The 26899-nt window shown below is 46.5% G+C and overlaps 1 long non-coding RNA gene across 1 annotated transcript; it reads left to right on the top strand.

The window, feature by feature from the left end:
- LOC142272824 (uncharacterized) lies at positions 1–25950 on the top strand. The gene is made up of 3 exons (XR_012737622.1): positions 1–132; positions 1578–1678; positions 25795–25950. It is a non-coding gene; the product is annotated as an uncharacterized LOC142272824 (long non-coding RNA).
- Positions 25951–26899: the final 949 nt, after the last annotated feature.

A 26899-nucleotide genomic window follows, 5' to 3' on the forward strand; every position in this document is an offset into this window, starting at 1 on the left:
GCTGTGCAGATCTGTGACCGGAAGCAGCAGTGCTCGGGCTCCTGTGCAGAGCGGACGGATCCTGACCCTGGGGTGGAGAAGATTCAGCTTTTCCTCATTAGTTATAGAGCTGAGGTCACACTGGATTTTGGGGTAAGAAATAAAAGTGTCTCCTGTCACTACTGGGGGCTGCAGCTCGTGTATATATCACAGGGAAGGTGCTGAAGCTGCAGCACAGGGCTGTGGAGGCTTCCATAAGGAAGGGGGGATATGGGGGCTACACAGGGCAGGGGCGATGCTGCATATTGGGGGGCTTACAGTGGATGATACTGCACGATGGAGGGGTCTCGCAGGGAGAGAGACTACACGTTGGGGGGAGACTGTAGGAAGGATAGATGGATAAATGGTGGTACATCCGGGGTGGGGACAGATGGATGGAGGGGGACACATCTGGGGGTTTTAAATCTAGTGAATAAAGACCACAATGTGAGTCAATCAGTGACGTTTCGGTTCTTCCTTGGACCTTTATCAAACTCACACTATAAAGATACATAAGAAAAATACAAAGTGAATATTCTCTCAAAGGTACATGAATATTAGAGCAAAAATCTTACATATTACTTGTGGAAATATACAAAAAAAAAAGATTTATCTATATAACTGAAAATGGGCACAATTGGAACATGGCCACGTCCTCAGCGGCTGCAATATCCCATAATATTCACTTTGTATTTTTCTTATGTATCTTTATAATGTGAGCTTGATAAAGGTCCAAGGAAGGACCGAAACGTCACTGATTGACACACATTGTGGTCTTTATTCACTGGATTTAAAAAATAAAAAAAAAAATTTGAAAATATTTTGGATATTTTCAGTGCCATTTTTCTTTCTTCACTTTAGTTTGATTTGATGTCAGATAGTGAGAAAAACCTGCAGATGTGTCTTTAGAGATAGTGGATGGAAACTTCTCATTTTTCCTACCGACTCCTCAGCCCTGGTGTGGAGGACGTCACTGTGGAGGTATCATACAGTGCTTGTATTATACATTATGGTGCAGTGACAGGGGAATCTTTGGTCTTTAAGAGGAAAATTACTGTGTAAGGGCTGTAAAGTTGTAAGATAAGTTCTTATATGACCCAGGTGAATACTAATTAGATTTTATTTTTTGGGGGAGGGGGTACCAGTTAGAACTTCCGCTATGGGGTCCCATGATTTCTATGTACACCTCTGTTCGTCCCCTTAAAGAACAACAATTGAACAAAACTAATTTTCCTCTAAAAGACTTTCAAAAATACAACATTGTTGACTAAAACAATTCTCAAATGACGGAAAAATAAGCATTAGGGCGTCCAAATTGTGAAGACAAAACAATGAAGGAAATCCCAATGTCATAATGTACCACACTAAGTGGCTCCTGCCACGTCTGCTTCTATCCCTGCTGAACTGACTCTGGGGCCGCACGGGGGATATAGGAGGCGTAGAGGCCATGCATGAATTGGTCTCAGGGGCCACACGGCTCTGGTAGCAGAAGCGTCCATCTGGAACCTTCCACATGACTTTTCCTTCTGTCCGTGACTTTTACATTATTTATTTTACAGCTTTGAAATTCAGGGAAAAGATATGCAGAACGCTGCAGACACAATGGAAAAAGGAGAAATGGATGTGCGGAGTGATGAACGGAGTAGAGACCTTTCCACAGGTAACCCTCCTCAGTGAAGAGTCACCATTAAATAACAAAGAGAACAGTCACATTCCCAGCTGCAAGGAGAAAATGAAGTTACATTCTCCCTGCTGCCTCTCGTATACACCGATGCAGTGCGGGAAACAGTAACACTTACCACTTACAGGTTGTCAGCCAAGGAACAAGAGAGTTGATTACTGTGCACTCACTATGTAGTGAGTGGTGACTGTTTCAGCCTCTCCCACTGTGCTGGTGACTGGAAGTGAGCAGCTGCTGGGAGAAAGTAATTGCATTTTCTCCTTGTAGTTACTGTGTCACAATCTCTCCGCTGTCTTGTACGCTGTGAGTGACAATTTTGCCTCCATATTTAATCCGGGTCATGTTAAGCTATTAGATTGTTGAGCAAAAGCTTAGTTCAATCTGAAACTGGGAGGTGCTTGATTTTTTCAAGGGTTACCTGTTCTGAGTGATCAGTTACTTAGCTGAGTAGTCAGTCCTAAACCCAGGGTATCACGGAGGTGCCAGGATAGCTGGAGCACAGACCCCAAAACTGGCCCACAGACTAGGGACCTTGTGCTGTCCCTGATCCCAGAGGTAGGCTTGATGGTATCCAGGTCTGGACCACCAGCTTAACCCTAACTCCTGTCCAAACCCTGATCTAACAGCCCCCTCCCACCGGGAGTGGAGATGCAAACCCCACAAAGGATCGCCACAAAGACCGGAATCACAGGAGCATAAACTGAAGGAATCATCTGCAGTAACAGGTAGAATCTCAAACCTTAAATAGGGAGAACACAGCTGAATAGAAGTTAGCCTCCTGAGTCTCAAGGAGCCACAAACGACGCCACAAGACTGGAAAACAGTGTAAAACACTCAGCTGAGGCCGAGCAACTAATTTCAGGTTGCCTGTGAACAGAGTCCGACGCCACCGCGGCTCCCTGTGAATGTGGGCCTCGGTTATTTGTGCTCTGATCTATAGCTGCCAGACCTTGGACCTCCTCTGACCTTCCATTTGCCCATGTCCGCTATCCTCCTGATATTCTGACCCCAGAGCTGACTACGCCTTTGTCTTTCCTCTTAGTTCACGGCATGCTCTCTTTGAATCTGACTCCAGAATGTTTGACAACCCTGCCTTACAGCTTGTCCGTGCAGTAACTAGCGTCACACACTGAATAAACCAGATACTTATCATTTAAATGCTAGGTACTCAGATTAACTCTATATCTGCCGGTAAATAGTGTTTTTGTAGCTGCCAGGTTTTCTTTAACCCCTTCTCGATATGTAATGTATTATTACATCCTATATTACTTCTTGCGGGCTCAAAAGCTGAGTCTCCATTATTGCCAGCAGATGAAGTCTATTCAGTGGAGGTAAGCTTCACCCATTGCTGTTAACTTTTCAATCTTTAAGAAACAAATGGGGACGGCACCACCTTAAATAAATAGATTATGGAAGTGTGCTCCAACCCATAATTAGAACATAGAACACAACACATGGGAAAGAGTGGGCACAACTACACCAAACATGTACTGGAAAATCCAGAATAATGGAATGAAGCAAGAGGAGTCCCTTGTTGCATGCAAAAAGTGTGAAAAAGTTTATTAATAACACAGAGAAATATTATTAAGAACACTTAAAACTGGGAAAGATCAAAGGGGTGATCCACCCATGAACAGTTTAGCACATCACTGTTAGGTTGACCTAACGGTCACAGCTGTTGCCAGCGATGTCCGAATGCAGAGAGGGTACCGGTGACCCCCCCTCTGCCCTCCCTTTAGCCTTCAATGAAAACAGGCAGACACCGTTATACACGTAAAGGCTAGGAGACGTGCGGCTCCGAATAGAAAGTGTATTGGTATTGTTTACATTACAAAGTTATACAAAGTTGATTAGGGCGTAACTATGCAACATACATATTCATTAATCTACATTCATTAAGGCGTGGATTGCATATTCCCAGCAAGAGAAATTAATATAATGACTTATACTCCCATAATAGTCTATTCCGCCTCTCATTCTCATAACAAGATGTTTGTCAGTCATTTCTAAGTCAAAACATTCTGCGTCCTTGAAGTTGGTCTCATAGTTTATTACGCAAATAAGTCTGGTTCGGTCTTGCCAGGGAGAATGAATTTCTATTATTTTCTAAGTCAGTGACAAAGGTTAACTCTTTCCTCACAATCCCCCCTATTGGCGTGATTGATGGACAGGGGGCCATCGAGAAGCTTTGGACTATAGAGAAAGCAGGCTAGCCTCCAGATACTTTCTGAGCCGCGGGTGTGCTCAGGGAGTGTCGTCTCACATCCGTCACCCAGGACTGCCTGCATGCCTCTCGATAGGAGTCTCATCATGATACGCCAAGGTGATTTCTAGAGGAAAGAGTAGAGAAGAGAAAAAGGCATATTAGTGATTTCATACGGGTGCTGAATAATCATTGTATCTACATTGCTTCAAGCAGCGGGAAAACAAAGCCATTAGCAACTTGAACACTACATAAGCAACTAGTAAACAGAGTAACACTTGGAACACTGATAGTCTGTTGTAACAGCCTCCCCATTGAAACACTTTGCTTATTGGGACGGGTATGGCTAAGTATGGCATGGAAGAGGCTGTCACAAGTGTGTGTGTACATATCAAACAGTCTGTGATCTCAAGTTTTTTCAGCTAACACTTCATGATGGGTCTCAAATGAATTCTGCCGTGGTGTAGAAGGCCCCAAAAAGGGAGTACACATAGAAATACTTATCAGCAGTATTAGGCCTTCTTGCAGTGGCTGGCATGGACCCATGTCGATCTCCCCTCAAGTTTGACGGAGGTTGGAGTGGTCAGCTGGACAGTCAAAGGCCCTTCGAATCGTGGCTCAAGGGTCTTTCTCGCGTGCTTCTTTAGGTAGACCCGGTCACCAGGCTTTAGAGAGTGGGTTCCTGGAACGGAATCAGGATCAGGTAGAGAAGAGTAGACCCATTGGTGGGTTTCAGTTAGTCTCTTCTGCAGGGAAACAACATAAGACGTTAGGCTATCACATTGCAGGTGTAACTCCTGTGGGAAGTAGCATCCTAATCTGGGTGCACTACCAAAGAGTATTTCAAAGGGTGAGAGCCTGTGCTTTCCCTGTGGGGTAGTCCTTATAGGGTAAAAAGCTATGGGGAGACATTCTGTCCATGGTCTACCAGTCTCCTCCACTGCCTTGGCTAGTTTGAGCTTTAAAGTCCCATTTAACCTTTACTCTTTCCCTGATGACTGTGGGTGGTAAGGCGTGTGTAAGGCTGACTGCATGCCTAACAGGGCACAGGTGTTCTGAAAAACTTGTCCAGTGAAATGAGTACCTCGGTCTGACTCTATGACTTCAGGGAGTCCAAACCGAGGCACCAGCTCACAGGCCAATTTCTTTGCGGTAATTCGGGCTGTGGCTGAACTGACAGGGTAGGCCTCTGGCCATCCTGAGAAGAGGTCTACACAGACAAGTACAAACTCGTAGATGCCATGTTTTGGCAACTGTATATAGTCTATTTGTACTCTTTGAAATGGGGCAAACGCCTTTGGCATGTATCTTTGCGGGGTTTTAGTTAGCTGGCCTGGATTGTGTTGTTGACAGATGTGACAAGCTTTTATTCTCTGGGAGGCGTATTGTCTGAAGCCGGGGGCTATCCAATATGGTTGCATCTGGTTCATGATTGAGTTTGTGCTACTGTGTGTGGGATAGTGGAGTACTTGGAAAATGGCAGGGAACCAACTGCGTGGCAGGACGGGAAGTCCGTTTAGGCGCCAAATCCCCTCCACCTTTTCTGCCCCCTTGGCCCGCCATCCGGCCTTTTCTTCCTCAGAGGCGTTTTCTTGTGTCTCAAAGAGGTTCTGCATTTCTTCCTCCGTCGTTGACACTGTTTCCGTCTCCTTCAAAGGGAGTAAGGCGGCTTGTTTTGCTGTTTGATCGGCCAAGCGATTTCCCCTTGCCTCGGGTGTTTGAGCCTTGGTGTGGGCAGCAACCTTTATGATTGGTAGCTGTTTTGGTATCAAGGCTACTTCCATTAGTTTCTTCACTGAGGCTCCATGCCTGATGGGATTTCCTGTTGCTGTGAGGAATCCTCTAGTCTGCCAGATAGTGCCAAAATCGTGCACAATGCCGTGTGCATAGGCTGAGTCCGTGTAGATGTTCGCTGTTCGTTCTTCCAGAAACTCAATTGCCCAGATGAGAGCAAGAAGTTCTGCTTCTTGAGCAGATATGCGTGGAGGTAGCGGTTGTTTGGCTAAGGCTGCATATAGAGTCACTACTGCAAATCCGATGTGGAACTTGCCTGCTTCATCAGCGTACCTGCTACCATCCACAAAAAGTTCAAAGTCTGGATTTGTAAGCGGTGTTGTCTGAATATTGTGCAGGGGCTTTGCCTCATGTTCAATGAGTTCCTGACAATCATGATCAAATGGTGCGCTGGTACGTTTGTCACTCTCTTCTGTCCTCTCTTCTGTCACTCTCTTCTGTCCCCCCTTCTAAACTTGTAAAGATCAGCAGATCAGCAAGGTTTAGACTTGTAACTCGAGCAAATGAGATGTTTGGGGGGTAGCTACAGCGTGCACTGAAGTCTGACTTGTCTTGCCATGGAGAGGTGTTTCAGCTGCACTTGATTGAGAACAGCATAGATGTAATGGCTGGTAAGGATGGTAGTCGGGAAATCGAGTGAGATTTCAAATGCTTTCTGCAGTATGTTTGAAACTGCTGTAACAGCACGGACACAGGTTGGTGCTGCTTTGGTGACGTTGTCGAGTTGAGAGGAGTAGTACCCGATTATGTGATGTTTGTCCGTCTTCTGGGTGAGTACTCCTACGGCAAATCCTTGAAGCTCTGCTACGAACAGATTAAAGGTGAGATCATAGTTTGGTAGTGCCAGAGCAGGTGCATCAATCACTAGTTCCTTGAGCTTTTGAAAGTTTTATCAAGCTTCTTCTGTAAGGGAAAAAGGAACATTCTTTGTGCAATCATACAGCGGTTGCATGAGTAGTGACGCACTGGGAATCCACCGTCTGCATTTATCTCTGCTTGCTTTGCATCCTACTTCTGCCAGAAAGGTAAGCATTCCTCTTCACTAGGGCAGCACAGTAGTAAATCATCCACGTACTGGTAGATGTACTGCGAGAGGTAGCGGGAGGGGGGATTGTCTCAGCTGCGGTGGCGTAATTCCAGGCTTGACTGAAACCTTTACTGTGGGCACGGGTAGTGTGCCGAGGTCAGTTTTTGATGTGGACCAGAGTTTTGCAGGAACTTGTAGAAGTATTGGGTCCGTGTTTACTTCATGTGTAACTTCAGATTCTGGTCGGTCTTCTATCATCTGGAGAGTGCACAGGATTTCTTCTGGGATATCTTCTGGAATTTGCAGGATAGCAGATCCATCTTCATTGTAGACAATCTGAGCTTGTAGTCTTGATAGTAGATCTTCTCCCACTAGGGCATCTCCACCCAGGGGGGACACTAAGAATTTAGACACGAACATGTGTGGTCCCAGTTTCACCTTCAGTGGATGTGTTATTGGGATTATCTGGGCTTGTCCATCAAATCCGGATACTACAGTAGCTTCAGAGGAGATGGATCCTTCAGGCACTAGGTTCCTGGGGTTCAGGAGCGTGAGGCTCCTGAGTCCACCAAAGCTCTTATTTCCTTGTTGCCAATGTGAAAGGGGACATGTTTAAATGGACCTCTGGCATCCCTATCCCGTGCTGCCGCAAGTCAGGCAGTCTTCTCCTCCTGACTCTCGGGTTGGTTTTGAGTGTCCCTCTTCTTCTTTCTACAGTCTCTGATCACATGTCCTCTGACTCCACAATAGTAGCAGGTCGGTGCCTTCCTTCTTGTACCTTCTGGCTGACCGTCCACTGCTGCTATGACAACTTTCTTGTTGCTCCTTTTATCCTTTGCGTCGGTTTCTAAGCCACTTGCTTTGTTGACTAGAAGATCTATGTCTTCCATGTTTCTGCATTCTGGGCAGCACGCTTTCAATCTTTCTGCCAGAGGTGCATGTATTCCATCCATAAAGGATCTTACCATCAGGCGACGTATTGCACCCGCTTGTAAGTCCAGCCCTTCATCTGCGAATGACTGCATCAATCTGTAGTAAAATGAGCTGACATTCTCCACAGGACCTTGATGCAATGGTCCCATTGTGCCCTTAGTTCTTTGCTCCTGGGCGCAGACAAGATTGAGTCTTATCAGGACTCTTCTTTCCACTACGGGATAAAGAGGCACTGGTGCTGTGGCTTGTAGCTTGTGCTGTGGGGCTGCACAGGCTAGGCATGTTTCACTCCAGTCCGGATTTTGTTGGCCACAGTTTGTGCAGGTCCATCCCGCGGATCCTGTTATTTTTGGAGCTGTTCCAGGAGTAGCTGACAGGTACGGAGGAAGCTGCTGTTCCTTATTAACCTTCTTCCCAGCTTCTTCCCATGTGTCTGATTCTTCATGGTATATCCAACCTTGATCGTGGGCTGTTTTTGCCATGTCAGAAAGAGTTCTGACTAGTTTAGTCCATGATTTATCTGCTATCACTCCTGATCTAGTAGCTCTTATTGTATCCCATTTGTTGGGGTCCAATTGATCCTTCCCCTTCAATCCAAATGTCTTGAAAACTTCCTTGGACTGACTGGCTGTCCTCTTGCCATGATAACACGTAATGAGATGTTGCAGGGTGCATCCAGCTCTTCTGTCTTTTGATATTCCTTGCCCCATTCTTCGTCTTCTATCTTCTTCAGCTTTTAGACCCTTGAACGTCCTTTGGACTAAACCTACCTATCCTGGAGATACTCAGAGACTAACTCCTTTTGTATTCCTACCTAAGGTGAGGTCTAGAACCACCTTTCCTGGAGATACCCAAAGACTGATTCTTGATGTGTATTCCTACTGAAAGGTGGTGTCCTAACTTCAGAGGGGGCTGAGAATGTTGAATGGCGCTGGGTTACCCTTCTTGTAACAGAGATACACTCTATATCCGATAGCAATGGCAAACAGGGCTATTCCCACTAACACTAGGGCAGTGAATATCACATCCATTGGACAGAGCAGGTACACTATTCCCTTTCAACACTCACTGATGTATGGGATCTATGACAACCAACAAGGACAACAGCACAGAAGTAAAGCGCAGGAGAGCAGACCCGCGACACACGGAGAGGCAGAGAAACACAGAGAAACAAACAAGCAAACAACCAAACAAGGCACAGAAAACATCTGCTGGCAAGGCTCTCTCAGAGTTCAGTGGAAACCCGCCAATAACCCAGTATCTACTCACAGTGTACCATTTTGCGCGTTGAGGAGAGGGGAGATCAGATGTGGGGAGCATAAAGAGAAGAATAAGGTTCAACTCTTACCTGGCCAGGTGTTTCTGGTCCCCACGTCTGGTCCACTCCTCCTCTGAATGGCAATACAGTCCACTGCGTCCTGGGATTAGAAACACGGGTCCCTGCTTTTCGGGCGCCAGATAATGTTAGGTTGACCTAACGGTCACAGCTGTTGCCAGCGATGTCCGAATGCAGAGAGGGTACCGGTGACCCCCCCTCTGCCCTCCCTTTAGCCTTCAATGAAAACAGGCAGACACCGTTATACACGTAAAGGCTAGGAGACGTGCGGCTCCGAATAGAAAGTGTATTGGTATTGTTTACATTACAAAGTTATACAAAGTTGATTAGGGCGTAACTATGCAACATACATATTCATTAATCTACATTCATTAAGGCGTGGATTGCATATTCCCAGCAAGAGAAATTAATATAATGACTTATACTCCCATAATAGTCTATTCCGCCTCTCATTCTCATAACAAGATGTTTGTCAGTCATTTCTAAGTCAAAACATTCTGCGTCCTTGAAGTTGGTCTCATAGTTTATTACGCAAATAAGTCTGGTTCGGTCTTGCCAGGGAGAATGAATTTCTATTATTTTCTAAGTCAGTGAAAAAGGTTAACTCTTTCCTCACATCACCACTGAAACCTCATGGAATAATACAGATGGAATAAATCACATAGGCTCAAAAATAACAGTACCAGAGAACAGTATACAGCAATACATAGTCACCAAATGTAGGACTAACATGAATATGGTACAGATCAGAGAGAGCCAATACAATACCCGATGAGTAAATAGTGAGAGAGGAAGTGTGGGTGCGCCTGCCCCACGCGTTACGCCACCATGTGTGGCTTCATCAGGGGTAAAACCAAGGGGTATTTACCCCTGATGAAGCCACACATGGTGGCGTAACGCGTGGGGCAGGCGCACCCTCACTTCCTCTCTCACTATTTACTCATCGGGTATTGTATTGGCTCTCTCTGATCTGTACCATATTCATGTTAGTCCTACATTTGGTGACTATGTATTGCTGTATACTGTTCTCTGGTACTGTTATTTTTGAGCCTATGTGATTTATTCCATCTGTATTATTCCATGAGGTTTCAGTGGTGATGTGCTAAACTGTTCATGGGTGGATCACCCCTTTGATCTTTCCCAGTTTTAAGTGTTCTTAATAATATTTCTCTGTGTTATTAATAAACTTTTTCACACTTTTTGCATGCAACAAGGGACTCCTCTTGCTTCATTCCATTATTCTGGATTTTCCAGTACATGTTTGGTGTAGTTGTGCCCACTCTTTCCCATGTGTTGTGTTCTAACTTTTCAATCTTTGACAGCAGCATTTGCAGCTCGCAGCCTATGGGGTACAACGTTCCACATATCCAACGTCCCAAGCAACATTTATCATTGCGTGCAAATGGGTCGCCATAATAGCTGGGGGTCTGCTAAAGACCCCTTGCCCTATATAAGGGTACTTGTATGATCTCCACACCTATATACATTCCTTCATTGGTGTAGAGTTCAAAATGAGATAATTTGTGGGGTGTTTCCACTGTTTAGGCACATCAAGGGCTTTACAAACTTGACATGGCATCCTCTATTTCAGCCAATTTTGTTCTCCAAAAGTCAAATGGTGCTCCTTCTCTTCCAAGTCATGGGGTATCTGCGTACACACGAGAAATTGCACAACAGAATATGGTCCATTTTGTCATCTTACCCTTGGGAAAATGAAAATTTGTGGTTAAAGTGTTGAGGAGGACCTTTTTATCAAATACTTAATTAACCTCTTGACAAGGGATTGTGGGAAATATGTCGATTTGCCTTACATAATTCAGGTTTCAGATCATATACATGACACAGATATAAAGATGGCCACCATTTCCTGTTATCCACACCTTGCTTGGAATGCAAGGAATGTCCAGATGAAAAAAGACCACCATATAAGGGAAGACCCCTGGTCAAGCTAGAAGACATCACAGACCAAACCATCAGCATGGATCCACTAAATGACGTCCCTCCCATCATCATGGTTTCATCCACTGGAGTCAGACCTGCCCATCAACAGCAACACGGATCTCCCCATTCGCTAGCCCATGAACTGTCCCACTACATGGGCATATCTGAACTTGTGTACGCCCCTAGCCTATATCAGAGGACGCATGAGTCTCCTCTGTCTGTTTGGTGCCATCTTTACTGTGACCAAGAAGAGACTTCATATCCGACTGTGTCTGGTGTGAATTCTTTTATGCATGCACTTGGTATATACCAATTCGGCCAGGCAGTAGGCAACTAGTGATCTCTGGTTAAGAGTTCACCTTAACATTATTGGCGCCAACGTGGAGCCATCAGACGTCGACACCCGGAAACCCTTGGAATCGGCAATTGGAACGGCAGGACGAGCTCCACACCTTGAGAAAGGAGATTGATCGCCTCCTAACATTATTTTGCACGGTAAGTCTGCTGATTTTTATAATCTGTAGTCTTTCCTGTGTGATCTCGGGGTGTGTGGCACTGATTGCCTGACTGTGTCCGGTTTTCAGGGTCTCTCTACACGGCAGACGGGTCTCACGGCTGCTGGCCATATTAATTGTGGAAGAACCATCACGTGTTCAGTTGCCTGCTGCCTGTTTGTCTCAAGGGGAGATTGACTGGTAGTTAAAAGAGCAAGTGGGTTTGTGAGCAGTGTCTGGAAACAAAAAGGATATTGTCTGTCATATGGTTTATGGTTGCCTGTGATATGGTTTGTGGTTTTTGTAGTGCCAAGCTCAGACTGAGTGCAGAGCCAGATGTAAGTGCCAAGATCAGCTAGACTTAAGTGCAGAGCCATATGTAAGGGCCCAGCTTTGGCTAGACTGAGTGCAGAGCCTTACGTTATACATAAATCTAACCTTTTAAAAGTGTTTTCCTGGAGTGAATTGGCTGGTGTAGACACCTTGTAGCCAGGGGTGACACCATTGGTGTCTTTGTGAATTACAGAACGCAGAAATCAGACAGGGACCACATGACAGAGTAAGGAAGGATTTGGAAGTGTATGCTGCAAACCCTAGGCTTTCTTTAGTGTTTCAGTTGTGTCATCTCCCCATCTCTTTGTCTGTTATTCTTATCTTGGTCTGCATAGAGAAAGATTGTTTGGTGTTGTTTATCTTGGGAGAGGATGGAACAATTGATGAAGTTGTGTCGTATTGGCAATAATCCAAATTCAGATGGCAAATTAGACCCATGCACATTAGTTGCAGCTCGTGAAAGGAAGAGTCATATAAAACAATGTAGAAAACTCATGAAATTGTGTGGGATGCCAGCAGGAGGAAGAATGCAGCCTTTAGAGTGGAAGCTTGTGTTAACAGAGAGAAAAGGTGTTTTGGAAGACAATGGATTTCTATCTGCGGCTTGTGCATGGGGAAGAGTTTCTGAAAGATTATATAGAGAGAACTGGGTAGAAGAAGTGAGAAAAAAGAAAGACAGAGTTTTAAATTATGTGTATTACAAGACTATACCTTGTGAGCGACCACCTCCATATAATGCTGATGCTGTAGAATGTGGTGACTCTAGGCCGCAAAATGGTGGACAAAAGCCATGTGCTCTCCCCGGTGGTAGCTATTTTGTTGAAGACAAATGTGCTCTCCCCGGTGGTAGCCATTTTGTTGAAGACAAATGTGCTCTCCCCGGTGGTAGCCATTTTGTTGAAGACAAATGTGCTCGGCCTGGTGGTAGCCATTTTGTTGAAGACAAATGTGCTCGACCTGGTAGTAGCCATTTTGTTGAAGACATATGTGCTCGACATGGTGGTAGCCATTTTGTTGAAGACAAATGTGCTCTCCCCGGTGGTAGCCATTTTGTTGAAGACAAATGTGCTGTCCCTAGTGGCACCCGCCCAGATTCCCTCTACCCAGTAATGACCATTAACGGTCAGTACTATATCCCTCTGGGAAGTGAACAGACATTACCCACATTTCCTGTCACAACGATTTCCAGTGAAGTATCAACCCTTTCCCCCACCACTTCCGCTGTGAATCCAGCTATCCTCCCACCTGGATCATCCCCAGCACCGACACTTTCCACTGTCACTTCCGCTGCTAATTTAGCTGCACAATCACAAGAATCACTCTCAGCACCAACCCTTTCCACTGTCACCTTTGAGGTCAATCCAGTCACACACTCACGTGAGCCACTCCAAGCAGCAACCTTTCCTCCCAACACTTCTGATGCAACAGCACTCTCACGCTCACGCAGTCTCTCTAATACTACTCCCGGTGCCTCGAGAGTCCTCTCACAGCCAAGTGCACATCTATATGGGACGGTAGCCACTGTATCAGAGGAAGGCACATTTTGGGAAGGGAACACTAATACCACAGGAAGCATAGGGGGAAGGGAATACTGGCAACCAGTTCTTGAAAAAGAGATTCCAGAAGGACCTTTATTGGTGGTGGGTAAGGGGGATATAACAACAATGGAGACAGATGCTATTGTCAATGCTGCAAATTCTCATTTAAAACACAATGGAGGTATAGCTAGAGCTATAGTGGAGGCAGGAGGGGCGACTATTCAAGCTGACAGTCGAGTCATTGTTGAGTCACGTGGGCAGATAGCTATTGGGGACATAGCAGTGACTAAACCTGGCAGTCTTACCTGTAGATTGATTATACATGCTGTGATATCTACTTTTGACCCCATGCATCCAGACGTTAGTACACAACAACTTCGCACAGCAATAACTCGCATTTTAGAATATGCGAATACTAGTCAGCAGATTGAAACCCTGACAAACCCCGCTATTGGTTCTGGCATTTTTGGATATGCCATTCATGCATGCGCAAGAAAGATAGTAGGCGTTATAATGAACAAATGCAGCCCCCCAAACATTTGCTGTCTCTCTGAAATCAGGTTGATTAGTAATGAACACTGGATAGTAAAAGCTCTCAAGACTGCCTGCCTCATCTGGACTCCACCTCATGATATAGGAACTGTTCAGTTAGAAACTCTCCTTCCAGGCTTAGGCGGGCTTTGCACACTACGACATCGCAGGTGCGATGTCGGTGGGGTCAAATCGAAAGTGACGCACATCCGGCGTCACTTGCGATGTCGTAGTGTGTAAATCCTAGATGATACGATGAACGAGCGCAAAATCGTCGTCATCGTATCATCGCTGCAGCCTCCGACATTTCCATAATGCCGGGGGAGCGACAGGTACGATGTAGTTCCTCGTTCCTGCGGCCGCACACATCGCTGTGTGTGAAGCCGCAGGAGCGAGGAACTTCACCTTACCTGCCTCCCGGCTGCAATGAGAAGGACGGAGGTGGGCGGGATGTTTACATCCTGCTCATCTCCGCCCCTCCACTTCAATTGGCCGCCTGCCGTGTGACGTCACTGTGACGCCGCACGACCCGCCCCCTAAGGAAGGAGGCGGGTCGCCGGCCAGAGGGACGTCGCACGGCGGGTATGTGCGTGTAAAGCTGCCGTAGCGATAATAATCGCTACGGCAGCTTTCACTATATATCGAACGTGCGACGGGGGCGGGACTATCGCTGCAGTATCGGTAACACATTGTTACCGATGTCGCAGCGTGCAAAGCCCGCCTTACTACCTCCTCCTGAACCTCTCATACAAGTGTCGATGCCTATACCCCCGCTGCCACCTCCAATCCCACCGCTGGTGCCACTACCGATAGCGGAAAAGCCCACGTCTGGAGAGCCCACCCTCTGTTAAGTTTACACCACAACAAGCTGCTACTCTATTGAACCAGCTTCCAGATTCGGAAAAACAGCCGATGCCTTTTTACAGAAGCATGCTTCAAATCCAGAGAAATTACTCTCCGCAACGTGGCAAGATCTCATTTCCCTGGCAAATCTTAAAGCGGGCGATGCATATTGGCCTGTTATGGAAACTGCATTCAATGATGCCACACTTGTCAGTGACACCACGTGGGACTCCGGTGTTGAGTTCTGCCAACAACTTAAAACATGGGCCTCAGATAAGCTGGCTGATCAATCAACATCTTTCAAGGATGTCACACAAGACTCAGGAGAATCCATGGAAAGATATCATGCTCGTTTAACTCAAATGTTTAGTGACCTCGGTTTCAGTAACCAAATCAAGGTTCAACGGACACTGCTCGTCTTCTCATTTGTTGAAGGCCTTCGAGAAGTCCTGAAGAAGCAATTTCAACTAATCAGACCTGAGTATGCTACATTGGATCATAAGGATGTCTTAACAATAGCTAAAGGATTCGAGAAGGCACTTCCTGAAAAATCTACAACAGCATCAAGCAAGAAGACCCATATCCTATGGACTAACGTTTGAGATCAAGACCAGTTATCTCCAGCACCACATAACAAAGATGCCTGCTTCAATTGTGTCAATACTGGACATTATAGACGAAACTGTAAGGCACCTCCTCAAGGACGCAGATTCAGGAACCACAATGAAGATAATCGAAGATTCAACTATTCTCATCGCAATGATTAATATTATGACCGTCCATCACAAGCTCAGACTCATGCTAACCATACCGCTGCTCTGATGCATCTAAGTAACCGATAGGACAGGGGCAAGCCCGTGTCCACTACTTTGGCTTCTGCGTCTGGTCCAATAGCCAAAGTAACCATCAACGTTCAAGGCAAACCCTTACCGTTCCTTGTGGATACAGGTGCAGCCAGAAGTGTTATCAGACTACAGGACCTGCCTTTTCCCGACCTGATATCCTCTGAAGCTGTGACATGCGTGGGAGTAGATGGCAAGTCTACTTCTAACAAGCTCACCCGAGAAGTACAGGTTGGACCATATGAAGATGTATTTATGCGCCTAGTGGTGTCCCCCACTTGTCCCACTAACTTTCTGGGAGCAGACCTTCTCCAAAGATTGAGAGCGACTATCAACTATTCATCTAATGGTCTTACCATCACCATTACTGATCCGCTCGATCCGAGTGAAGAGTGTCAACTTCAGGCAGCACCGTTGCTTATGATGATGGACGAAGTCATTAATTCTGCCTCGGGTATTCCACCAGAAGTGATGTCGCAAGTCCCATCTACTCTATGGTCCACTGGTCCTGAAGATATTGGACGTCTTGCTGTACCTCCTGTACGGGCCATTCTTAAACCTGGAGCTCAACTCCCCAGGGTGCCTCACTACCCACTCAAATCTGCCCAGGAAGAGTCTTTAGGCACTCAAATTAAGACTCTCTTGGATAACGGGGCACTAGTCAAATGTACCTCTCTCTGTAATACACCTTTGTTCCCAGTCAAGAAGAGGACATTGAAGGGAGAAGCCCCAAAGTACCGTATGGTTCAAGATCTCCGGGCTGTTAATGCAGCAACTGTATTGGAAAGTCCCATTGTGCCCAATCCACATACAGTTAGGTCCAGAAATATTTGGACAGTGACACAAGTTTTGTTATTTTAGCTGTTTACAAAAACATGTTCAGAAATACAATTATATATATAATATGGGCTGAAAGTGCACACTCCCAGCTGCAATATGAGAGTTTTCACATCCAAATCGGAGAAAGGGTTTAGGAATCATAGCTCTGTAATGCATAGCCTCCTCTTTTTCAAGGGACCAAAAGTAATTGGACAAGGGACTCTAAGGGCTGCAATTAACTCTGAAGGCGTCTCCCTCGTTAACCTGTAATCAATGAAGTAGTTAAAAGGTCTGGGGTTGATCACAGGTGTGTGGTTTTGCATTTGGAAGCTGTTGCTGTGACCAGACAACATGCGGTCTAAGGAACTCTCAATTGAGGTGAAGCAGAACATCCTGAGGCTGAAAAAAAAGAAAAAATCCATCAGAGAGATAGCAGACATGCTTGGAGTAGCAAAATCAACAGTCGGGTACATTCTGAGAAAAAAGGAATTGACTGGTGAGCTTGGGAACTCAAAAAGGCCTGGGCGTCCACGGATGACAAGTGGTCAGTGGTGGATGATTGCCGCATACTTTCTTTGGTGAAGAAGAACCCGTTCACAACATCAACTGAAGTCCAGAACACTTTCAGTGAAGTAGGTGTATCTGTCTCTAAGTCAACAGTAAAGAGAAGACTCCATGAAAGTAAATACAAAGGGTTCACATCTAGATGCAAACCATTCATCAATTCCAAAAATAGACAGGCCAGAGTTAAATTTGCTGAAAAACACCTCATGAAGCCAGCTCAGTTCTGGAAAAGTATTCTATGGACAGATGAGACAAAGATCAACCTGTACCAGAATGATGGAAAGAAAAAAGTTTGGAGAAGAAAGGGAACGGCACATGATCCAAGGCACACCACATCCTCTGTAAAACATGGTGGAGGCAACGTGATGGCATGGGCATGCATGGCTTTCAATGGCACTGGGTCACTTGTGTTTATTGATGACATAACAGCAGACAAGAGTAGCCGGATGAATTCTGAAGTGTACCGGGATATACTTTCAGCCCAGATTCAGCCAAATGCCGCAAAGTTGATCGGACGGCGCTTCACAGTACAGATGGACAATGACCCCAAGCATACAGCCAAAGCTACCCAGGAGTTCATGAGTGCAAAAAAGTGGAACATTCTGCAATGGCCAAGTCAATCACCAGATCTTAACCCAATTGAGCACGCATTTCACTTGCTCAAATCCAGACTTAAGACGGAAAGACCCACAAACAAGCAAGACCTGAAGGCTGCGGCTGTAAAAGCCTGGCAAAGCATTTAAAAAGGAGGAAACCCAGCGTTTGGTGATGTCCATGGGTTCCAGACTTAAGGCAGTGATTGCCTCCAAAGGATTCGCAACAAAATATTGAATATAAAAATTTTTTTTTTGGGATTGGTTTATTTGTCCAATTACTTTTGACCTCCTAAAATGTGGAGTGTTTGTAAAGAAATGTGTACAATTCCTACAATTTCTATCAGATATTTTTATTCAAACCTTCAAATTAAACGTTACAATCTGCACTTGAATTCTGTTGTAGAGATTTCATTTCAAATCCAATGTGGTGGCATGCAGAGCCCAACTCGCGAAAATTGTGTCACTGTCCAAATCTTTCTGGACCTAACTGTATATTGCTGTCTCAGATACCATCGGATGCTACACGTTTCACTGTCATCGATCTAGCCAATGCTTTCTTCAGCGTACCATTGCATCCAGAAGATTGGTACCTGTTTGCCTTCACTTACCAAGGATCACAGTACACCTGGACGGTCTTGCCACAAGGAGCACAGAATTCACCAAGTCATTTCTCTCAAGCCCTTGCCTCTTGTCTGAAGCCTTGGAGAGAGATGAACCATCAGGTTGTTCTCCTTCAGTATGTCCATGATCTTCTATTGTGTTGTCCTGATCAAGCAGTAGCTGAAAAATCAGTCTCAGTGTTCTACTTCACCTCGCACAACAGAACTGCAAAGTGTCCCTCAACAAAGTTCAATGGTGTCAACCCAAAGTTGTGTTTCTAGGACACTGTCTCTCTCCAGGGTTAAAACATCTCACAAGTGAAAGAAAAGACGCAATTGAGACAGTTCCTCTACCAAAAGGAACTAAGCAGCTACAAGCTTTCTTGGGACTTATCACCTACTGCCGGCAGTGGATTCCAGACGCCTCCAAGTTGATGCAACCATTGTATGATGACCTCAAGTTGTCTGCTTTCACACTAAAGCTGGGTTTACACACTGAGACTTTCTAGCGATCCAACCTGCGATCTCAACCTAGCCGGGATCGCTACAAAGTCTCTGGTGAGCTGTCAAACAGGCAGACCTGGTCAACGACCTAACAGCGATCCGGACCTGCAGAGGGACTAGCTGGTCGTTGGGGACGTGTCAAAAAAGCAGGTGAACTTCACCCGACTTCATTTAATGCCGCGCGGCTCTGTGTGCCGTGTAAATAAATAAATAAATAATTAAAAAATCCGGCGTGCGGTCCCCCCCTATTTTAATACCAGCCAGATAAAGCCATACGGCTGCAGGCTGGTATTCTGAGGATGGGGAGCCCCACGTTATGGGGAGCCCCCCAGCCTAACAATATCAGCCAGCAGACGCCCAGAATTGCCGCATACATTAGATGCGACAGATCTGGGACTGTACCCGGCTCTTCCCGATTTGCCCTGGTGCGTTGGCAAATCGGGGTAATAAGGAGTTATTGGCAGCCCATAGCTGCCAATAAGTCCAAGATTAATCATGTCAGGTGTCACCCCGAGATACCTTCCATGATTAATCTGTAAATTACAGTTAAAAAACACACACCCGAAAAATCCTTTATTAGAAATAAAAAACACTAACAAATTCCCTCATTACCAATTTATTACCCACAACAAAGCCCTCCTTGTCCGGCGTAATCCACGGTCCTCCAGCGTCGCTTCCAGCTCTGCTGCATGGAGGTGACAGGAGCAGCAGAAGACACAGCCGCTCCTGTCACCTGCACGCAGCTAATGAAGAGAGCCGTGTGATCGGCTGAGCTGTCACTGAGGTTACCTGGATCCAGCGGTGGATGCAGCGGTGGCCGCGGGTAACCTCAGTGACAGTTCAGCTGATCGCGTTACTCCCCTCATTTGCTGGTGATTTCCCCCCCTCTCTCATACTCACCGATCCCCGATCACCGGCGCTGCACGGCGTTCACACTGCTCCGGCGGCTTTTCCTTTTTTGAAAAAGCCGGCCGCTCATTAAACAATCTCGTATTCCCTGCTTTCCCCGCCCACCGGCAAATGTGATTGGTTGCAGTGAGACACGCCCACACGCTGAGTGACAGCTGTGTCACTGCACCCAATCACAGCAGCCGGTGGGCGTGTCTATACTGTGCAGTAAAATAAATAAATAAATAATTAAAAAATCCGGCGTGCGGTTCCCCCTATTTTAATACCAGCCAGATAAAGCCATACGGCTGCAGGCTGGTATTCTCAGGATGGGGAGCCCCACGTTATGGGGAGCCCCCCGGCCTAACAATATCAGTCAGCAGCCGCCCAGAATTGCCGCAACTATTAGATGCGACAGTTCTGGGACTGTACCCGGCTCTTCCCGATTTGCCCTGGTGCGTTGGCAAATCGGGGTAATAAGGAGTTATTGGCAGCCAATAGCTGCCAATAAGTCCTAGATTAATCATGTCAGGCGTCTCCCCGAGATTCCTTCCATGATTAATCTGTAAGTGACAGTAAATAAACACACACACACCCGAAAAAATCCTTTATTAGAAATTAAAAACACAAACACATTCCCTCATTACCAATTTATTACCCACAACAAAGCCCTCCTTGTCCGGCGTAATCCACGGTCCTCCAGCGTCGCATCCAGCTCTGCTGCATGCAGGTGACAGGAGCAGCAGAAGACACAGCCGCTCCTGTCACCTGCACGTAGCTAATGAAGAGAGCCGTGTGATCGGCTGAGCTGTCACTGAGGTTACCTGGATCCAGCGGTGGATCCAGCTGTGGCCGCGGGTAACCTCAGTGACAGCTCAGCTGATCGAGCTACTCACCTCATTTGCTGCGTGGAGCTGACCGGAGCGGCGGTGAGTAGCGCGATCAGCTGAGCTGTCACTGAGGTTACCCGCGGCCACCGCTGCATCCACCACTGGATCCAGGTAACCTCATTGACAGCTCAGCCGATCACACGGCTCTCTTCATTAGCTGCGTGCAGGTGACAGGAGCGGCTGTGTCTTCTGCTGCTCCTGTCACCTGCATGCAGCAGAGCTGGATGCGACGCTGGAGGACCGTGGATTACGCCGGAGAAGGAGGGCTTTGTTGTGGGTAATAAATTGGTAATGAGGGAATTTGTTAGTGTTTTTTATTTCTAATAAAGGATTTTTCGGGTGTGTGTTTTTTAACTGTAATTTACAGATTAATCATGGAAGGTATCTCGGGGAGACGCCTGACATGATTAATCTAGGACTTATTGGCAGCTATGGGCTGCCAATAACTCCTTATTACCCCGATTTGCCAACGCACCAGGGCAAATCGGGAAGAGCCGGGTACAGTCCCAGAACTGTCGCATCTAATGTATGCGGCAATTCTGGGCGGCTGCTGGCTGATATTGTTAGGCTGGGGGGCTCCCCATAACGTGGAGCTCCCCATCCTGAGAATACCAGCCTTTAGCCGTATGGCTTTATCTGGCTGGTATTAAAATTGGGGGGGACCTCACGCCGGATTTTTTAATTATTTATTTTACTGCACAGTATAGACACGCCCACCGGCTGCTGTGATTGGGTGCAGTGACACAGCTGTCACTCAGCATGTGGGCGTGTCTCACTGCAACCAATCATATTTGCCGGTGGGCGGGGAAAAGCAGGGAATACGAGATTGTTTAATGAGCGGCCGGCTTTTTCAAAAAAGGAAAAGCCGCTGGAGCAGAGTGAACGCCGTGCAGCGCCGGTGATCGGGGATCGGTGAGTATGAGAGAGGGGGGGACACTTCAGTCACTCGGGGGATTAGCGGTCACCGGTGAATCCTTCACCGGTGACCGCTAATCAGGACGCTACACAGACAGAGTCGCGGAGTCGCTGTAAAGTCCCCTTTACACACTGAAACTTGCTAGCGATGCATACTGCACAGCGGGAAACAAAGGACCTAGGAATGGTCCTGAACGATTTGTAGCGATCACAACTTCACAGCAGGGGCCAGGTCGCTGATAGGTTTCACACACTGCAATGTCGCTGGGGAGGTCGCTGTAACGTCACAAAACCGGTGACGTTACAGCGATGTCGTTTGCGATGTTGCAGTGTGTAAACCCAGCTTTAAACCAGAGTCTGTGGAAGCTTTTTATGCTCTTAAACAAGCCATATAATCTGCACCAGCCCTTGGAATCCCGAATTATCAGCTGCCTTTCTACCTGTTTATCAGTGAAGTAGCAGGACATGCCTCCGGAGTCCTAGCCCAGAAACATGGGGGAAAAACAAGACCCATCGGTTATTACTCTGCCCGTCTGGACTCTGTGTCTCGAGCTTCACCAACTTGCCTTAGAGCCGTACATGCTGCACATATGCTCCTGGACAAGACTTCAGACATCATCTTGGGACATCCAGTGCTCTTGATGGCTCCACACGATCTCAAAGCTATACTTGACCAGACTCAACCTAAACATCTGTAACTACAGTGTCATATGAGACTCCAATGTTCCCTCCTAATTCCGGATAATGTCACTCTTGTCCGCTGTACCGTCCTTAACCCGTCCACACTGCTTCCTCTTTCCAGGGGGGATATAGACGATGACAGTCATGCTCCAGGAGAAGAGGCCTATACATACTCAGAATACTCAGAGGATCATGACTGTCTACAACAGATGCAGCAAGAAGCAGCCTCAAAGAAAATTGTGTCCGAAGACCCACTCCCGCACGCTGACCTGACGTTCTTCACTGATGGTTCCAGATTTGCAGATGAAACAGGAAGGTTCCATACAGGATATGTCGTGGTTACATATGACCAGGTTATCTCAGCTGGATCCCTACCACCACACATGTCTGCACAAGAAGCGGAACTTAAGGCTTTGACGCTGGCCTGTCAAGAAGCGGCAGAGAAGGTGGTTAACATCTACACAGATTCAAGATATGCTTTTGGAGTGGCTCATGACTTTGGCAGCATCTGGGCAGCCAGAGGATACCTAACGTCCAGTGGAAATCCTGTAAAACATGCTGTTGCCATACAAGAACTTGTGGCTGCTGTGGACCTACCTTCGGAGGTTGCAGTGATCAAGATTAAAGCTCATGGGAAATTAAATTCTCCAGAGGCGAAGGGAAACTTCTTTGCTGACAAAATAGCGAAAACGTATGCTGTGCACCCACCTGGGAAAGAAAAAGCAGTGGTGTACGTGTCTCAAGATCCTGAAGAGGGACTCCAGAGCTCTCCTGTGAAGTTTATTCATCTACACCAAGACAAGGCACCCGATGATGAGAAAACGCATTGGCAAGAAACAGGAGCAAAAAAGGATGAAGATGGAGTTATTATTATTATTATTTATTATTATAGCGCCATTTATTCCATGGTGCTTTACAAGTGAAAGAGGGTATACGTACAACAATCATTAACAGTACAAGGCAAACTGGTATAGGAGGAGAGAGGACCCTGCCCGCGAGGGCTCACAGTCTACAGGGAATGGGTGATGGTACAATAGGTGAGGACAGAGCTGGTTGTGCAGTGGTCTACTGGACTGAGGGCTATTGTAGGTTGTAGGCTTGTTGGAAGAGGTGGGTCTTGAGGTTCCTCTTGAAGCTTTCCACGGTAGTAGAGAGTCTGATGTGCTGAGGTAGAGCGTTCCAGAGTATGGGGGATGCACGGGAGAAATCTTGTACACGATTGTGGGAAGAGGAGATAAGAGAGGAGCAGAGAAGGAGATCTTGTGAGGATCTAAGGTTGCGTGCAGGTAGGTACCGGGAGACTAGGTCACAGATGTAGGGAGGAGACAGGTTGTGCATGGCTTTGTATGTCATGGTTAATGTTTTGAACTGGAGTCGTTGGGCGATGGGAAGCCAGTGAAGGGATTGGCAGAGTGGCAAGGCTGGGGAGTAGCGAGGGGAGAGGTGGATTAAGCGGGCTGCAGAGTTTAGGATAGATTGGAGGGGTGCAAGAGTGTTGGAAGATAGGCCAGAGAGCAGGAGGTTGCAGTAGTCGAGGCGGGAGATGATGAGGGCATGCACTAATGTTTTTGCAGATTCTTGGTTAAGGAAAGCACGGATCCGGGAGATATTTTTGAGTTGTAATCGGCATGAGATGGAGAGGGCTTGGATGTGTGGCTTGAAGGATAGAGCAGAGTCGAGGGTCACTCCAAGGCAACGAGCTTGTGAGACTGGGGTGAGTGAGCAACCATCAAGTTTGATGGAAAGGTTTGTTGGAGGAGATGAGTGAGGAGGAGGAAAGACAATAAACTCTGTTTTGTCCATGTTAAGTTTTAGGAATCGTGCAGAGAAGAAGGATGAAATAGCAGAGAGACATTGTGGTATTTTGGTTAGTAGAGAGGTAATGTCAGGTCCAGAGAGGTAGATCTGTGTGTCATCGGCATAGAGATGATACTGGAAGCCGTAGGACTCTATGAGCTGTCCCAGGCCGAAGGTGTAGATAGAGAACAGCAGGGGTCCAAGAACTGAGCCTTGAGGGACACCGACAGATAGGGGGCGAGATGAGGAAGTGGTGTAAGAATGGGAGACGCTGAAAGTTCGGTCGGTTAGGTATGAGGAGATCCAAGATAGGGCCAAGTCTGTGATGCCCAGAGATGAGAGAATCTGTAGTAGGAGGGAATGGTCTACTGTGTCGAAGGCAGAGGACAGGTCCAGGAGGAGGAGGATAGAGTAGTGTCGCTTGGCTTTGGCGGTTAGTAGATCATTGATGACTTTGGTTAGGGCAGTTTCGGTAGAATGATGTGGTCGGAAGCCAGATTGAAGCCGGTCAAAGAGGGAGCAGGAGGAGAGGTATGAGGACAATTCAAGATGGACATGCTGTTCCAGTAGTTTTGAGGCGTAGGGGAGAAGGGATATGGGGCGATAGTTTGACACAGAGGATGGGTCAAGGGAGGGCTTTTTGAGGATGGGTGTAATAGAGGCATGTTTAAAGCATGAAGGGAATACACCACTTGCTAGTGATAGGTTGAAGAGATGGGTTAGGGCTGGGATGAGGACTGCGGTGATGTTGGGGATGAGGTGCGATGGGAGCGGGTCCAGTGCACAGGTGGTTAGATGTGATCTTGAGAGTAGAGTGGAGAGATTGTTTTCTGTCATGGTGGAGAAGCTGGATTTGGAGGAAGAGGGATGAGTAGCTATGATGAGGGGCTGTGGGGATTGTGGGCCAAAGCTTGCTCTGATGTTGTCAATCTTCCGCTTGAAGAAAGAGGCAAAGTCTTCAGCGGAGAGGAGAGGGAGGTGGTGCCGGAGGACGGAGGAGAGAATTGAAAGTGTTGAATAGCTGTTTAGGGTTGTGAGAGAAAGAAGATATGAGGGATGAGAAGTAGGTTTGTTTTGCAGCAGTGAGTGTGGACTTGAAAGTGGTGAGGGATTCTTTATATGCAATGAAGTGCTCAGTGGAATGAGACCTCTTCCATCTGCGCTCAGCAATTCTGGAAGCCCGTCTTAGTTCTTTGGAGTTTGGAGGAAGAACAAAAAGATCTGTCTACCCCGCAACCTATACCCCTCGGTGACAGAATGGGCACACGGTATCACCCATAGAGGCAAGAACCAGATGAATGACTTGATTTGGAAGACGTATCTGGCACCAGGGATCTCTACTGTCACCCAAAACTATTGCAAGTCCTGCCTTGTGTGTGCAAAATGCAATCCAGCACCACCCCAGAAAGTTACTCAAAAACATTTGGCCAAACCACTCTATCCTTTCCAAAGAATTCAAATTGATCATATTCAAATGCCAAAAGTAGGGAAGTACGAGTATGTATTGGTAGTGACTGACATGTTCTCAGGATAGCCCGAAGCCTATCCGGTAACCAATATGACTGCCAGGGTGACTGTTAAGAGACTGATAACTGAGTTAGTATGCAGATATGGGGTCCCAGAGGTAATTGAGAGCGACCAAGGACCTGCATTCACGGCAGTATTGACGAAGGAGCTATGGACGTTTGTAGGAGCGGATTTGGGTCTACATACCCCATATCACCCTCAGAGCAGTGGAAAAGTAGAAAGACTTAATGGTACCCTGAAAAACAAAATCCTGAAAGCTAGTCAGGAGGTTAAACTTCCCTGGACAGACATTTTGCCTATTGCCTTATATTCAGTCAGAAACACTCCAAGGGGTCCCACTAAACTCACACCATACGAGATTCTTTTTGGGGGGCCTCCAAGGCTGGGTCAATACTTCCCACAACAGCTAGCTTTAGGAAGTGATACTCTTGTGAATCATGTTGTTGCCCTTGCTAAAGAATTGTCAATAACACATGCACGAGTTTTATCATCCATTCCAGATCCAGATTCCAGTGAAGGTGTCCATAATTTCCAACCTGGTGACTACGTGCTGGTAAAGAAGTTCACCAGAAAGACATCCCTGGAACCGAGATTTGAAGGTCCCTACCAAGTGCTCCTGACTACTCCCACTTCTGTCAAACTTGAAGGAAGACCAACGTGGATACACGCCTCCCACTGCAAAAAGTTCACGCCTCCATCAGAGCCTTCTGCATAATGCTGCATATCTTTTACCTTATGTGTTACACAGTTCTACACTCCTTTGTAGGAGCACAACAGGCCGCGATCACCCAAGCAGGGAGGGTGATTACATTCTGGTATAACACCACTACACATGTTGCTTCTTTTAAATTCGATTATTGTGATGTAGTACAGTGTGACACTCAATGGGCTTCCTCACCTTCCTCAATGAGTCAACCAGCACAATTAAGATCAGGACAACAATATATATGTGTTACAGGTGATGGGTGGGGACAAACATGTAGTTCATGGAGGGCAGTCAGGTGGAACACTGGGGAAGATTGGGGTTATAGACCGAAAACAGCCCTAAATAAACTAGACTCCCATGGCAAACCTCTACTCAACAGGATGACACTCTCCCGTACAAACGTCATCAAGCCCTGTGGTACTATTGGTCAATGTAATCCACTAGTCCTTAACCTGGAGAACCCTCAACCTGGCGATAATGGCACCTATCTACTGGGCACATATGTATATGGTGGGTGTGCTAGTTGTGCCCATCTAGGGGTGTTCAGATTAGCAGACATAAGAGAAATGTCGACAAAAGATAGAAATACACACTCAAACTCCCTAATGTTCCATATTCAAAAACTTAATAAAATGATGGCCATTGCAAACCCCACATTTGAAGATATCCTTGCCGTTGAAACAGGGTACACTGAGACCAACTTATGGTTGAAGTGGATGAAATATACCGCCAATCAATATAATAAGTCTAATTGCTTTGTCTGTGCAGGGGCAAGACCCCACCTAGGATCTGTCCCTCTAGATCTCCCCCCAGATGTGGAAAAATGTTTCCTGAGTCTGTTCACTAACAAATCCCTTAGTGAATTAAATTGTGAAAACTGGAAAAAGAAGTACCCCATA

This window comes from Anomaloglossus baeobatrachus, unplaced genomic scaffold (genome assembly GCF_048569485.1).
Source record: "Anomaloglossus baeobatrachus isolate aAnoBae1 unplaced genomic scaffold, aAnoBae1.hap1 Scaffold_356, whole genome shotgun sequence".
Taxonomy (NCBI): Eukaryota; Metazoa; Chordata; class Amphibia; order Anura; family Aromobatidae; genus Anomaloglossus; species Anomaloglossus baeobatrachus.